The following is a 15,786-nucleotide window of genomic DNA, read 5'->3' on the forward strand; positions in this document are numbered from 1 at the left end:
AAGAGGGGATGATAGAACGGAGGGCAGCTAGGGGGAGGAGGTAATCAAAAGGAAACACTTTTGAAAAGGGACAGGGTCAAGGGAGAAAATTGGATAAAGGGGCATAGGATAGGATGGAATAAAATATAGTTAGTCTTTCACAACATGAGTATTGTGGAAGGGTTTTGCATAATGATACACATGTGGCCTATGTTGAATTGCTTGCCTTCTTAGGGAGGGTGGGTAGGGAGGGAAGAGGGAAGAGAATTTGTAACTCAAAGTTTTAAGAGCACATGTTCAAAAAAAAAAGTTTTTCCATGCAGCTAGGAAATAAGATATACAAGCAATGGGGCATAACAATCTATCTTGCCTACAAGAAAGTAAGGGAAAATGGGATGGGGGGAGTGGGGTGACAGAAGGGAGGGTTGACTAGGGAAAGGGGCAACCAGAATATATGCCATCTTGGAGTGGGGGAGGGTAGAAATGGGGAGAAAATTTGTAATTCAAGCTCTTGTGAAAATTAATGCTGAAAACTAAAAATATTAAATAAATAAATAATGATTAATTAAAAAAAAAAAAACTTATGCCCACCAGATTGGCAAAGGTGACAGAAAAGAAAAATGAGGGGGGGGCGGAGCCAAGATGGCGGCTGGTAAGCACGGACTAGACTGAGCTCCCTACCCCAGTCCCTCCAAAAACCTGTAAAAATGGCTCGGAAACAATTCTAGAACGGCAGAACCCACAGAACAGCAGAGGGAGGCAGGGCTCCAGCCCAGGACAGCCTGGATGGTCTCTGGGTGAGGTCTATTCCACACGGAGCTGGGAGCTGGGAGCTGGGAACGGAGTGGAGCAGAGCCCAGCCTGAGCGGCGTGGACGATCCAGACCAGAAGCCGGGCGGAGGGGGCCCTAGCGCCCTGAATATGTGAGCTGCGGCAGTTACCAGACCCCTCGACCCACAAACACCAAAGACTGCGGAGAAGGTTAGTGGGAAAAGCTGCGGGAGTGGAAGGAGTTCGCGGTTCCGCTTCCAGCCCCGGGGGCAGCGGAGGTGGGGCAGCTACAGCTGTTGTTACTTCCAGCTCCAGGCCCACCTGGTGGGAGGAATTAAGTGGCGGATCAGAGCAGGAGTGCAACAGCCTGCTGAAGATCTAAGCCCAGTCTGGACTGGGGGTCCTTGGGGAAGGAGGTGTGTGGCTCTGACAGAGCTGGCACCTCCCCCCCAAACGTAGAACATAGAACTCGTTATTCTATAAGCAGTCATACCCCACTGAAAAACTCAAGGGTCAAGTTAGTTGGTTGGGAATATGGCCAGGCAGCGAAAATGCGCCCAGATTCAGTCTCAGACTTTGGATTCTTTCTTTGGTGACAAAGAAGACCAAAACATACAGCCTAAAGAAGACAACAAAGTCATAGAGCCTACAACCAAAGCCTCCAAGAAAAACATGAACTGGCCCCAGGCCATAGAAGAACTCAAAAAGGATTTGGAAAAGCAAGTTAGAGAAGTAGAGGAAAAATTGGGAAGAGAAATGAGAAGGATGCGAGAAAACCATGAAAAACAAGTCAATGACTTGCTAAAGGAGACCCAAAAAAATACTGAAAAATACACTGAAGAAAACAACACCTTAAAAAAAAGACTAACTCAAATGGCAAAAGAGCTCCAAAAAGCCAACGAAGAGAAGAATGCCTTGAAAGGCAGAATTAGCCAAATGGAAAAGGAGGTCCAAAAGACCACTGAAGAAAATACTACTTTAAAAATTAGATTGGAGCAGGTGGAAGCTAGTGACTTTATGAGAAATCAGGATATTATAAAACAGAACCAGAGGGATGAAAAAATGGAAGACAATGTGAAATATCTCCTTGGAAAAACCACTGACCTGGAAAATAGATCCAGGAGAGATAATTTAAAAATTATTGGACTACCTGAAAGCCATGATCAAAAAAAGAGCCTACATACCATCTTTCAAGAAATTATCAAGGAGAACTGCCCTGATATTCTAGAGCCACAGGGCAAAATAGAAATTGAAAGAATCCATCGATCGCCTCCTCAAATAGATCCAAAAAAGAAATCTCCTAGGAATATTGTTGCCAAATTCCAGAGCTCCCAGATCAAGGAGAAAATACTGCAAGCAGCCAGAAAGAAACAATTTGAGTATTGTGGAAACCCAATCAGAATAACCCAAGATCTGGCAGCTTCTACATTAAGAGATCGAAGGGCTTGGAATGGGATATTCCGGAGGTCAATGGAGCTAGGATTAAAACCTAGAATCACCTACCCAGCAAAACTGAGTATCATGTTCCAAGGCAAAATATGGACTTTCAATAAAATAGAGGACTTTCAAGCTTTCTCAGTGAAAAGACCAGAACTGAATAGAAAATTTGACTTTCAAACACAAGAATCAAGAGAAGCATGAAAAGGTAATCAAGAAACGGAAATTGCAAGGGACTTACTAAAGTTGAACTGTTTTGTTTACATTCCTACATGGAAAGATGATGAGTATGATTCATGAGACCTCAGTATTAGGGTAGTTGAAGGGAATATGCATATATATGTATATATGTATGTATATATATATATATATATGTTTATGTATATATATAAGTGAATGTGTATGTAGGTATATATCTATGTGTATGTGTATGTATGTGTATATATATATGTGTTTATATATATATATATAAAATGTGTTTGTATATTATATATATATGTAAAAGAGAGAGAGCAGACACAGGGTGAGTTGAAGATGAAGGGAAGATATCTAAAAGAAATAAAAAGAAATTAAGGTATGAGAGAGTAACATACTGAGAGACGGAGATAGGGAGAGATAGAATGGGGTGGATTATCTCGCATAAAGGTGTCAAGAGGAAGCAGTTCTATGGGAGGAGGGGAGAGGGCAGGTGAGGGGGGAATGAGTGAACCTTGCTCTCATCAGATTTGGCCTGAGGGGGAATACCATACATACTCAGTTGGGTATCTTACCCCACAGGAAAGAAGAGGGAGGAAGATAAAAAAAAAAAATAAAAGGTGGGGGGATGATGGAGGGGAGGGCAGATGGGGGTGGAGGTAATCAAAACAAACACTTTGGAAAGGGGACAGGGTCAAGGGAGAAAATTCAATAAAGCGGGATGGGTTGGGAAGGAGCAAAATGTAGTTAGCCTTTCACAACATGAGTATTGTGGAAGGGTTATACATAATAATACATGTGTGGCCTAGGTTGAATTGCTCAACTTCTTAGGGAGGGTGGGTGGGAAGGGAAGAGGGAAGAGAATTTGGAACTCAAAGTTTTAAAATCAGATGTTCAAAAACAAAAAAAGTTTTTGTGTGCAACTAAAAAATAAGATACACAGGCAATGGGGCGTAGAAATTTATCTTGCCCTACAAGAAAGGAAGGGAAAAGGGGATGAGAGGGGAGGGGGGTGATAGAGGGGAGGGCTGACTGGGGAACAGGGCAACCAGAATATAAGCCATCTTGGAGTGGGGGGGAGGGTAGAAATGGGGAGAAAATTTGTAATCCAAACTGTTGTGATAATCAATGCTGAAAACCAAATATGTTAAATAAATAAATTGCATTTAAAAAAAAAAAGAAAAAAAAAAGAAAAGAAAAATGAGAAATGTTAGAGTGGCTATGGAAAAAAGTATATTAATGAACTGTTAGTAGAACTGTGAAATGGTCTAGCCACTCTAAAAAACAATTTGGAACCATAAGCATACCTTGGCAATGTGGGTTTGGTTCCAGACAACTACAATAAAATGAATACTGCAATAAAAAAAATAAGATCCATTCCCCAAATAATAAATGTCCAAAGGATATGAATAGGAAGTTTATGAGGAATAAACCCACCTTATCAAAGACCAAATAAAGAAATGCTCTAAATCATTTATAAAGGAATGCAAATAAAACAATTTTAAGGTTCCACCGTACACTCATAAGACATTGGCAAAAAAAAAAAAACATAAAAGGAAAATGACAACTATTGGAGCAACTGTAGGAAAATAGTATCTATTGATATCCTGTTGGAGCTGTAAACTGATCCAACCATTCTGGATTGATTAATCAATTTATAAAATAACAATAATATTGTAAAAACAGAAACTCTAAAAGATTTCAGAAATTTTGTCAAAACAACTATATTCCAAAGAATTCAGGACAAAACATATTAACTACCTACTGACAGAATAGTATTGTACTCAGAGTACAGATATTAATGTCAATAGATAAATGACAAAAAACAGCATGTGTGTGAGTGGAGGAGAGAGAGAGAGAGAGAGAGAGGAGTTGGAGAGAGAAGACAGATTTGGGGTAAGTTTTTAAATAAAATTTAAATATAAAATTAAGCACCTATAGCTAACTCGATGGTGTTTCTTCAAACCTAGATACATTTGGCCAAAATCACCAAGATAGTAAATGTCAGAACTGGGATTTGAATTCAGGTCCTCTTTCTCCAAATCCAGCCCTTTTTTCCATTGAAATATGGGGAGGTCAGTGAAGACTATGAAGGAAGTATCTTTCTAAGAACATCCTGAAGAATTGGTAGGATTGTGACAGGCAGGAATTAGAGGAAAGGGCATTCAAGGCAAAGGAAACACTGAGCAAAACCATAAAATTGGGTCTCTATGGATGTGTTTGATGATTGATGAGTAGTTCACCTTGACTGGCCCAGGATCATTAGCTTTTCAAACTTCCTGATGGAAAGGTGAGGGTTTTGTTGCATCAGGGCTATGATTAGGCCAATGCAACTGAACCTTTACCACAGAATGCCATATTTAGAGAGCACTAAATTTATGGGTTTTTAGGGCATTTGCAATCCTTCAGCAGTGGAGAAACAACACAGCTTAGCACTGATTTAGCAAGAGTAATTAGTTAAAATAAGCAAGTACTGGGGTGAGTTTCTTAACTGCCTCATCCTTCCTCAGCACCACCATCTCCATTTAACCTGAAAGTATGCTTTTTCTCACTTGTCCCAGGTGCAATTTGTAGTACTTACCCCAGATGCAACAACCCCTGGTTAATATTACGTATGACATGTAAGAAAAATAGGGAAAAATAATACATTTTTCTTTTTACTAGAAACACATTTAACAATGAAAGAGAGAAAGACTCGATAAAAATGGAAGAATTAAATATATAGCTTCTCATTTAATATTAAAGTAAAGGGACACAGACATTTAGAAAAGATTGTGGCATATGACTTATTCATGAATTCCCATGTACAAAACCTGCAGGAAGTATCATAGCTGTGAAGGATTTGAAAAACATCTGTCCTGGGTTATTAATGGAATCTACAGGAGGGACTGGGTTCATTTTGGCAAACAAAAATATTGATTCACTTGTTTATTTTTTCCCACTCTAGAGAAAAAAATGGAAGAAAGCTGGGCATTTTGGCCCAGAATCCAAGAGTTCCCCAACTTGGTGCTATTCACTACATAGAGTACAGCTCCTTTCCCATTGAGGCTACTCTGGAATTAAGCTGATCGTCTATGATGAATGAACTCCTAGGGGACATGAGCTATAGCTTCTATGATGATCACTCTGGGACATTGTTGTGCAGCATGGATTTAGGCCCCCCACACAGATGGTTGGATAATTCACTCATTCTTAATGAAATGCAGCAGAGAATGCATATGCTGTAATAAATGAGCATTCACAAAATCTAAATGAGTGGTTTTGCAAAGTCACCCACTGGGAAGAATTTGGGCAAGGGATGCAAATTCTCTGGACTTTGGATTGCCCCCTGAGGAGATGGTCATGATCCCATTGAGCAGAAAAATGAGGTACTATGAGGAGAAAAACGCCCCAGAAGCAGGGGTTGGAAACATGTAAGAAACAGAAATAAAGCAGCCCTGTCAAGGTTAGAACTCTTAAAGGTAGATCCATATTCATTAACTGATCACTGTAATTTCAGACATCCAAAGAATAGAGGCAAGGAAGTAGTTGAGGGCCACTGAGACTAGTCAGTCAACAAACATTTTACTAAGTGTGCTAAGGCAAGAGGTGAGGAGGGAGAATATTCCAAGCAGAGGGGACAGCCAATGAAAGGCACAGAATCAAGAGGCGAAGTGTCCTGGTAAAGAATGGCAAGGAGATCAGTGCTTTGACTTATAGATTGAAACTTGGAGTGGAGGACTGATGAAAGTCCATCCTCTTCCTTTCAAAATGGTGTCACCCTTCCAACCTGACAATGCCCTGCCCCGAAGGACAGGGGATAGAGAAAAACAGATCTCCTTCTTTTGTGCTTGTCTATGGATTTTCTAACCTCTTTGTTCCCTCACTTCAAGCCCTGATGCAGCAGCTGGAGAGAAGTATCTTGACAACCTGTCTAGACAAGCACGAAAGAAGGTGACAGCAAATTTCAGTGATGATTCTATTACTGTTAAAGACCTTTTAGCCTCCTCAGGGAAGAGCACATTTATCAGCGAGGACTGGAGAGCCTCCCTGGACAAGCCTGAAACATGGCACACATTGGCTGAGAGGAAGCACAGGTCACAATCTCTTCTCTGCCAAAGCTTCAATAACAGATCCTCCAATGTCTTCTTGAGAATTTCTAGTGACGGGGAACTCACTTCTTCCAGAGCCATCGCATTACTATTTTGGAGAAGTCAAATAGGGAGAGAGGCTTCTTTTATTTCTTTGTTTTGTTTAACTTTTAAGTCAAAAAATTAAAGAGCATCATGGTATATTGAAAGAACAAGATCTGATGTAAGACCTGGGTTCAAATTCTGAAACCTGTTCAAGTTTGAAGTTCATTGACCTCTCCTATCATCCGCTTTCTCTGAAGCCATTTTTGAACTTAGGTCCTCCTGAATGCAAGGCCAACACTCTATTCACTAAGCCATCTAGCTGCCCCACTTTCTCCTTTTTAAGATGAGAAGTTCAGACTTTGTGACCTAGAAATTTTCTCCCAACTCTGAATCTATGATTCTGTGAAAAACACAATATGGCAGAATACAAAAAAATAAATTTGGTGGCTCATAATACACAATAACTGGTACTCATATAGCACTTTAAGAGCTTTACATACACTGTCTCATATGATGTTCGCAACCCTTTGAGTTATGCCAAAGCAATTAACACCCCCTTCTCATACTGACAAAATTGATGAAGAAAGATTAATTGAGTAGGCCAACTAATGAACTTTGGAATTTAGTTGTTCCTGAATCTCAACATTCTATCCACCATGCCAATGCAACCTGAGCACAAGATTGAACACTAAAAACAGGCCCTTGAACTAACCCCAACCAGCAGCAGCAGCAAATTTTCAAGGGGTTCTAGGTTCCAGCACAGCTCAAATCACCTAGGCCTGGAACCAAGAAAACCAGCTGCATGACCCTGGGCAAGTCACTTAACCACTATCTGCCTAAGCTTCCTCAACTATAAAATGGGGTTAATAGTAGCACCTACCTCCCAGGGTTGTTGTGAGGAGCAAATGAGTTAATACTTGTAAATTGCTAAGCACAGTGCCTGGCGCATAGTAGGTACCTAATAAATGTTTGGTGTATTCCTTCATTTTGAGGAGCAAGCATATGATGCGGGGAGATAAAGCTGGGGAGGAGAAGCTGGAGTCCCTTGCCAAATGATCACTATAATAATCACTATAATAATGTGTATTAACAGAGGTGCCGACAGTCTCTTAGGCGAATGAAAGCAAACACACAAAAACAAAAATAAAAATAAAAGCAGCCCAGAGATCATTGATCTTTTATTTTTTTTTTACTATGATCTGCTCTTTGACAAGTGCTAGAATTATAAAACACCACTTGAAACATTTGCTCTTAATTGATAATGCCTGAATGCCAAATTCTAAAGATGATGCTGTAAGATATTTCCAGGGTATTATCTTTCAGAAAGGAAAAAGCTATTACAAGATGGAATGAGCCGGCCCTCCTAAGGCTCCTGGGAGACTAGATGTGATAACGTCTCACAAAGCACTTTAGAAAATGTAGTTGTAGGAAGCGGGAGCATCGCTACTAGTTTTATTCTCCATGTCTCAGGTCCAGGGCAAAAGGAGGCTTGTTCCCAGTGCCTCGTAATATGGAAACTTTCTAAGGCCCAGGCAGAAAGTAATGATGGATTTTAACAGACTCATATCAACTGCCCTGGGATTTATGCATTCATGGAGGGGAAATGAAATTCACAGAAAAAATGGCTGGGCCGGTATTTATTTGATACATTATCTGGTATGGAGGGCAAACAAGTGAGAGCTTTAGGTAATTTGTTACATGTATTGGGAATATAAGCTTAGCTGGATGAAGGAAGAAGAGAGTATTGGTCAGTTCTCAAACAGAATCATAGAAACTTAGACTTTTAAGTCTAAGATCCTTAGATGCCTAAGATGCTTAGAAAGGACATATTCTGGCCCGCAGCTGAACAGGAATCTCCTATACTAAAGGTCTGACCATGGATCATCCAACATATTCTTAAAGACCTTCAGTGACAGAGAACTCACTGCCTCCATTCCCATTTGGAGGCCATCAAATGTATAGGGAGATCCCTCCTCCCTGACGTTAGATCTAAATCTGCTTCTTCCTGTCCTTTTGCCCTAGTTCTTCCTTCTCAGAAGCAAAACAGGCTTCAGTCCCATTTTCGATGTCAGAGTCTATTAGAATCTCAGAAAAAGTGGTCACATTCTTATCAGTCTTCTCCTCTCGAGGGCAAATGTCTCTTGTCCTTTTAGCTATTCTTCCAGAGATCCTCATTCCCTCTATTATCCCATTTTCTATAGACTGTGGAAGTTGCAATTGATTAATGTGGTTTCTAAAATTTGTGCAAGGAGTAAAATAATTTTACTTATGTATGAAGTGTCTACGCAAATATATGTTTGTGTATGTAAGTATGTATATATGTGTATGTATGTATGTTATGAGATGACAAAGAACCTAGAATTGAGGAGGAAGAGGAGTTTAGGCTAGATTTCCCTTGGATTAATGGAAAGATGTTGTTTTTAATTTTAAAGGATCTTGAACATCTCCAACCAAAGGCTCATGTTTTTAATAATGACATTTGTTTCTTGTTGATTTTGTATGTCTTCAAATCCTGTAACACTCCAAAGAACTGAAGCTCCTGAAGCTCAAACAGTCAATGGATAGGTACATGGCAGGAGTGAGCAGGCTGTAACATATTATAAACGTGGTATTATCCTGGGAAATCCATATAAGGGATGCTGTGAAAATGTGTGATCAAAAAAGAATAATCACATGGTAAGAAGGCGGGCTAGCTAGCATTGTCCTGTCAAGTCTTCCCCACATCAAATAAACCCAATTAGTGTTCATTAAGAGCCCAGTATACACCAGGAGCTGGGAGATAAAGAAAGGTTAAAACAAAGACAATCCCTGCTCTCAAGGAACTCACAGTTAAATAGCAGAGATAAGAAGCAAACAAGCTTAATGTGAACCAGCTATGAGATGTGGCAGCCTAAAAAGCCAGCGCCAATTTCTACTGCTTTAAGAGACATATGGTACTTGGAGTGAGGGAGGTGAGCCTCTTTCTATACTCTATCTGTCCTTGTCAAACCGGGGGTCATCTAGAGTATCATATAGTAGTCATGTCAAACAAATAGAAACAGGGGCCACTAAACCATACTTAAGGATCTCTACCATACATGTTGACTTAGAAAGCTACATATTAACATTACCTACATTTTAGTATATTTCAATTTATTTTGTTAAGTATTTCCAAACTACATTTTAATCTAGTTCAGCCGGAGTGAGGAGTGTTGCCAGCTGGCAGGCCCCTTTTTGACACCTCTATTATGCAGGACTAGATGACTCCTTAGCTTTCCTCCAGTTTATCATGACATAGAGTTCACATAGAACTTCCCCATAGATTGATCAGTATCTCACTGTTAGGGGCAGCTAGGTAGCTCATTGGTTAGAATTTGGAGCCGAAGTTAAGAAGACCTGAGTTCAAATCCTGTCTAAAACACTTATTAGCTGTGCGACCCAAGGCAATTCACTTTGCCTTTGTCTGTTTCAGTTCCCTTAACCACAAAGTGGGAATGATAATAATAGTACCTACATCCCAGGGTTAAGGTGAGGATACATAGTATCAACACATAGTAGGTGCTCAAAAAAATGCTTGTTACCTTCCTGTCAACTCCAAGACCCTGTGGTTTTGATTTCTGACATTATCTCAGAAACTTGTTGTAAGAAAAGGATTTTTTAATGGTAAAGGACTCTATAAATATGACCAATTGTACAATAATTCTTGACATCACAATAATATAGTGCCCTGAGAGTTGAAGATCTTGAAGAAAAAGATCCTTCACCATCTAATCCACCCCTCTCCCCCTTCAGCATTTCCATTTGATGTCAGGATTTCCATTTGATGTCAGGCTTTCCATTCCACACACCCAACCCCGATGTATAGATATAGATGTCATCCATTTGGTGAGAGTATTGCTTAGTGGATTGGAGGCTTGCAGTTTCCTCATATCATCATGGATTTGTATTTTCCCAAGCATATTATACAAATAAAATTCACCCTTTCTTAGAGTAAAACTTTTATTTGCAAAATGCTGGATTTTTTCTCTGTATCTCTCCTCTCTTCTTCTCCTCTCTTCTTCTTCTTCTTCTTCTTCTTCTTCTTCTTCTTCTTCTTCTTCTTCTTCTTCTTCTTCTTCTTCTTCTTCTTCTTCTTCTTCTTCTTCTTCTTCTCTATCTGTCTCTGTCTCTCTCTGTCTCTCTCTCTCTCTCTCTCTCTCTGTCTATCTCAATATCTCTAGCTCTCTCATTAGAGCTGTGAGCTATGGTGTTAGTACTTTAAAACCCAAGAAAATTCAACTGAGGGGGTTCAGCACAGAAATGATGTCACCCTAAAGGATTGTGCCAGCAGAGGTGGTGGTCTGACCCCAGAGAGTTCAGGAAGCACTCCTATATTATGGCTAATCGTCCCTCATGACCCAACCCTAAGAATATTGTTAAGGGTGAAGGTGTGAGAAGGGGCTAATGCAGGAAGATGGTCCCTAGGAGAAGAATGCCATGGTGATAGGATCCTGGGGACTGTGGCCAGGACCCAGATAGAAATGTTGCCAGCTGACAGACCCCTTATTTGATACCTCTGTTATACATAACTACATGACTCCTTGACCTTCCTGTTTACTGTGAAAGGGAATTCAGGTAGAACCTCTTCATTGACAGTTCAATATCCCAGCTAGAGAATGGGGTACAAGGTGCAGAGGATGGTGGAATGGAAGGCTGCAGACAGGAAGCACAACCCTATGGTATGTTTCTAAGGACTTAGTCCCAGTTACTCCTACCTTGTTAAAGCGCTGTCAAAGAGATGGAAGTAACTTTTAACTTCCCTTTAGGAAGCAATAGGACAATGATATTAAGATACTGCCTGTGGAATAGTAAAAGGGGCACCAAACAGCAAGTCAGGACTCAGACTATAATCCAGGATCTATCACTAACTTGCTATGGGACCTTGAACAAATCACTTGGAAGTGCCCTGGATTTTAAGTCATAAAACCCAAGTCCACATCATAGGTCTGCTCTTTATTCAGCTCATATCCTTGTGTTGGTAAGGTTACCATTCAGACAAGAATCCCACTAGCTTGTACTTCCTCAGAATCCTAATAGTGGAGTCAATGACTCGAAGGTGCAAGTCAAGTAACAGACAAGTCTGCATATACTCAAGTGCCAGAGGTTTTGTGCCCATGTACAGACATGTAGGGCTATAACTAAGACAAAGTAACAAGGGCATTGGCACAGGGTGCCTAGTTTAGAGCATGCTGACAATACTCAAAGTCTTCCAGTACTCTAGAAACAATCAGACTTAGCATCTAAATAGCAGGAATAATTAATTATATATCATCTTCCTCTAGGCAGACAGGGATTACAAGAACAAAATGGTGTGTGCATCATCTGACATGATCACTGTTCTAATTTGTTACACAGGAAAATTAAATTCCGGTATGGGAGTAGATTGGAAGTATTCTCATAAATGGTTGGCATGTTAAAATAAAAGAATCAATAAAACTTATTTGACAATGACACCAATCAGAATAATTATGTAATATATAAGGCTACCAAATGGCAAGTGTGGGTGAGTTCTTTCTCCCTACAGTCATGTACCCACCTTGAACTCAACTGAGAATAGCTTTTAACAGTTATAGCTCTTTATGCTGTTCTGAAGACACAAGCCCATAGAAACAGCTGTCCACACTTGTTCTATCATATTTCTTTATGTTATAACTGGGCAGCAGAGTGGCACAGTGTTTTGAGTGCTAGGCCTGGAGTCAGGAAGACCTGAGTTCAAATCTGGCCTCATACATTTACTAGCTGTGGGACTCTGGGAAAGTCACTTAACCCTCTTTGCCTCAGTTTCCTGATCCTGTAAAATGAGATGGAGAAGGAAATGGCAAACCATTCCAGTACTTTTGCCAAGAAAAACCCAAATGAGGTCACAAAGAGTTGGACACGACTGAAATGACTAAACAAAAATGACAAAACTGAATCTGAGAGATAGATGAAATGACCTGTAGAAGCCGGGGAGGTCAGTATTAAGAAATGAGAAGAGAGAACCTTCCAAGCATGGGGCAGAGCCAGAGAAAATGCCCAGAGTCAAGAGAGAGAACGGCCAAGACCCCAGTGACTCTGGAATGAAGATCATGTGTCAGGGAATACTAAGGTATAAAAAAACTGGAAAGGTAGAAGGGAACTAGGTTATGAAGGTCTTTCAAGAGCCAGATCCTTTAAGAAAGCAATGCAAGGACTACATTATCTTTTTTACAGAGGAGGAAACTGAGGCATCCAATGCTTAAGTGACTCCAAAACCAAAGTGCACAGGTTTACAGGTAGTAATGGAAACAGGACATGAAACCCAAGACTTTTACATTCTACCATGTCTCCACCTTTAGCAATGACCTAGGGTTTAGTTCTAATCCTGCAATTAAATCATGGAGTGACCTCAGGTAATTTAGTTAACCCTTCTATTAGTCACTTTCTTTATCCATCAAAGAGAGATGCTTCCTTCACAAGACTGTTGTAAAGCCCAAATGAAATGATAGGTGGGAGAATGTTTGTGAATCCTAAAGTACCATAAAATGTAAGCTATGGTTATAAAAGACCATGAAATCCATTTCGAAAGTATAAATTGCAATACAAATGGGGGTTATTTTTATTACAATGCATTGCCCTTTCCTGAACTATATTCTAATAGCTGAATATTTCTGTCTTCTTTGGGGGAGAGGGAGAAGACATTGAAAAAAAAGGGATTGAAATCTGCAAACCTCCCTTCAGTTGTCATGTGACTGAAGATGCTTATGAAAAGTCAGCTCTAATGTCAAATTATCTCCTAGGATTGTTGACTCACAGAATCTCTCCATAGGGAGGCAACTTGGAGGTCATTTAGGATAACCCCTACCTGAAGTGTGAATCTCATCCATACTTTTGTTTTGCATATTCTTTAATCAGACCTGTGATTTCATAGGAACATTCTACTAAGGAAAAACCCTGTTAACAATGCTGGGTTGAATCTCCTGTACAGCTTATTGTCCTCAAAAGCTCTGAATTCCTGACTTAGACATTTACTAGCTCTGTGACCCTAGTCAAGTCATTTAACTTCCTCCAGTCTTAGTTTCCCCAGCTATAAAATGGGAAGAGTAAGCGCTCCTTCTTCTCAGAGTCGTTTTAGGGATCAAATGAGATAATATGCATAAACCATTCTGAAAAATTTATAGCATGATGGAGAGCTTCCTGACCTCAGAGTCAGGAAGATAAGGGTAAAAACCCAGCTTCTGATATTGAAGAGTCAATAATTCTTAGATTTTAAACACTGGTGACTTTGTTCTCTGGTTCTGTCATTAAAATGTTAATTCTTTGAGGTCAGGGATTGCCTTTGCCTGTGGCACTTAGAACAATACTTGACACACAGTAGGTGCTTAATAAATAGGTTTTCAGTCTCTTCCTCCCTTCTCCTTTCCCTTGTCCCTCTCTCTGTACCTCCCTTCCTGTAGTGATGGCAGTGCCCTAAACAGAAATATGAAAATTAGAAGGCTGAGTGCATTTACTGATGACTCCAGAGAATGGTGACTCACTTTCCCCTGAGGTGGCCCATTTTTCCTTTTTTAATAGCTTTACTTGTTAGTTAGATTTTCTACATATAGTTTGGAAGTCTCCCCCTCCACCTTTTATCCATTCCTTTTAGTTCTACCTCTTAGACTAAATGAAAGGATTTTAATTCCTCTTTCACAAGGTCTTTCAAATAATTAGAGACTGACAAGATTCTCCAGTGACTTCTCTTCTTTGGGCTCAATACCCCACTTCCTTAAACCAATTCTGCTATTTCATGCCTTCTAGTTCCCTAACAACCACAATCGAACTTGGAGTGTGAATGGGGTACAGAGACAGAGCAGGAAAACCGCTTTTAGGTCTTTGAAAGGCTGTTTCCTGGAAAAGGGGATTTAACTAGTTCTCCTTAGCTCCAAAGGGGAGGGCTAGAAGCAATGAGTGAAGTTTGAAGGGTGGCAGATTTAGGCTTGACATTTTCTAAGAATTATAGCCATCCAAAACCGGGGCGGATTAGAAACAGAACTATTCAGTGGAGGTATTGGGTTCTAGCTGGAATCTTTCAAGCAAAGGCTGAATGTCCACTTGTCGGGGATGGTTGTTCCCATACATGATATGACCTATCCCCTCTGAGGTCTCTGCTCAGAAATTCTATGATACTATGAAAGACCATAGGGCTTGGAACAGAATGTTCTGGATGCTACTACGAGTTTGTACCATAAATTTCATGTCACCCTCAGATTTGATTCTCATGCCATCTAAGTGATTAAAGGGTAGAATGAGACTGGACCATCAACAGAGTTTCGTGGCAGTTCACTAGGATTTCACTGCAGGTTGGCACCTATATACTAATCACCACTCTCAGTACATAGCTGTTCATTCAGTCCACCCAATCTGTTTAATCATCCTATTATCAAGTCTATATATCTCTATCATCTACAAGATTTCACAAAAGGCTTGGGTAAATACCTTACTGAAAGCCACATACACTATGTTCATAGCATTCCCTTAGGTGCCAGTCTTTCAACAAAAGGAAATTTAATTTGTCATGACAGTCTCAATGAATCTGTGCTGGGTCATATTGCTCATGAACTACACCTTTAATAGCACATACTCGAATTTTAACTATAATTAAAATTAAGCTATGTGCAATGCCACAATCAGAAATGCAGGGCAATTTTTTTGTTTGTTTTTAAAGGCAAGAAGGCAGCAAATCCTAAAAGTGACTGTAATGAGGGAACCAGCCTCCTCCCACTCTGAAGATGCCTGCAGAATGTTCATGAAAGCAGGTCTAACCCGGATTTCTGGAATGGTGTTGATAAAGGTACCTTTAACTTCACAGAAGAAAGGCACAGAATGAGGTAAGTTTTCTTTGTGGCAGAGCAGCTCAGTTCTGGGGAGTCCATTTGAATGGTTTTCCCTATGTGTTTGTGTTCCCCTGTATAGTGTGTGTGTATGTGTGTGTGTGTGTGTGTGTGTGTGTGTCTATAGAAAGTCTTGTGCAATGTCCTGTGTTGGGGGTTTTAAGGCAGAGTCTCCATCCAAAGGTTAAAAAGCCGCATAAATCACAAATGCCACTGTGTCCTTGACCACACACGTTTAGTCCTTCATTATTTTCTTAGGCACTTCTGTGCCAGCATTCATTGAATGCTGGTGGTAAGCAATCATAACGTTCTACTACTCTGGCTGTTAGTTTGAAGAATTTAGCTTTTTCCCCTTTTGAAAATTCTGATATTTTCCCATAACCTCTCTAAACTCCATTTCCTTATCTATAAAATGAGGAGGTTAGTCTAGGGGACCTCTG

This window comes from Trichosurus vulpecula, chromosome 8 (genome assembly GCF_011100635.1).
Source record: "Trichosurus vulpecula isolate mTriVul1 chromosome 8, mTriVul1.pri, whole genome shotgun sequence".
Lineage (NCBI taxonomy): Eukaryota > Metazoa > Chordata > Mammalia > Diprotodontia > Phalangeridae > Trichosurus > Trichosurus vulpecula.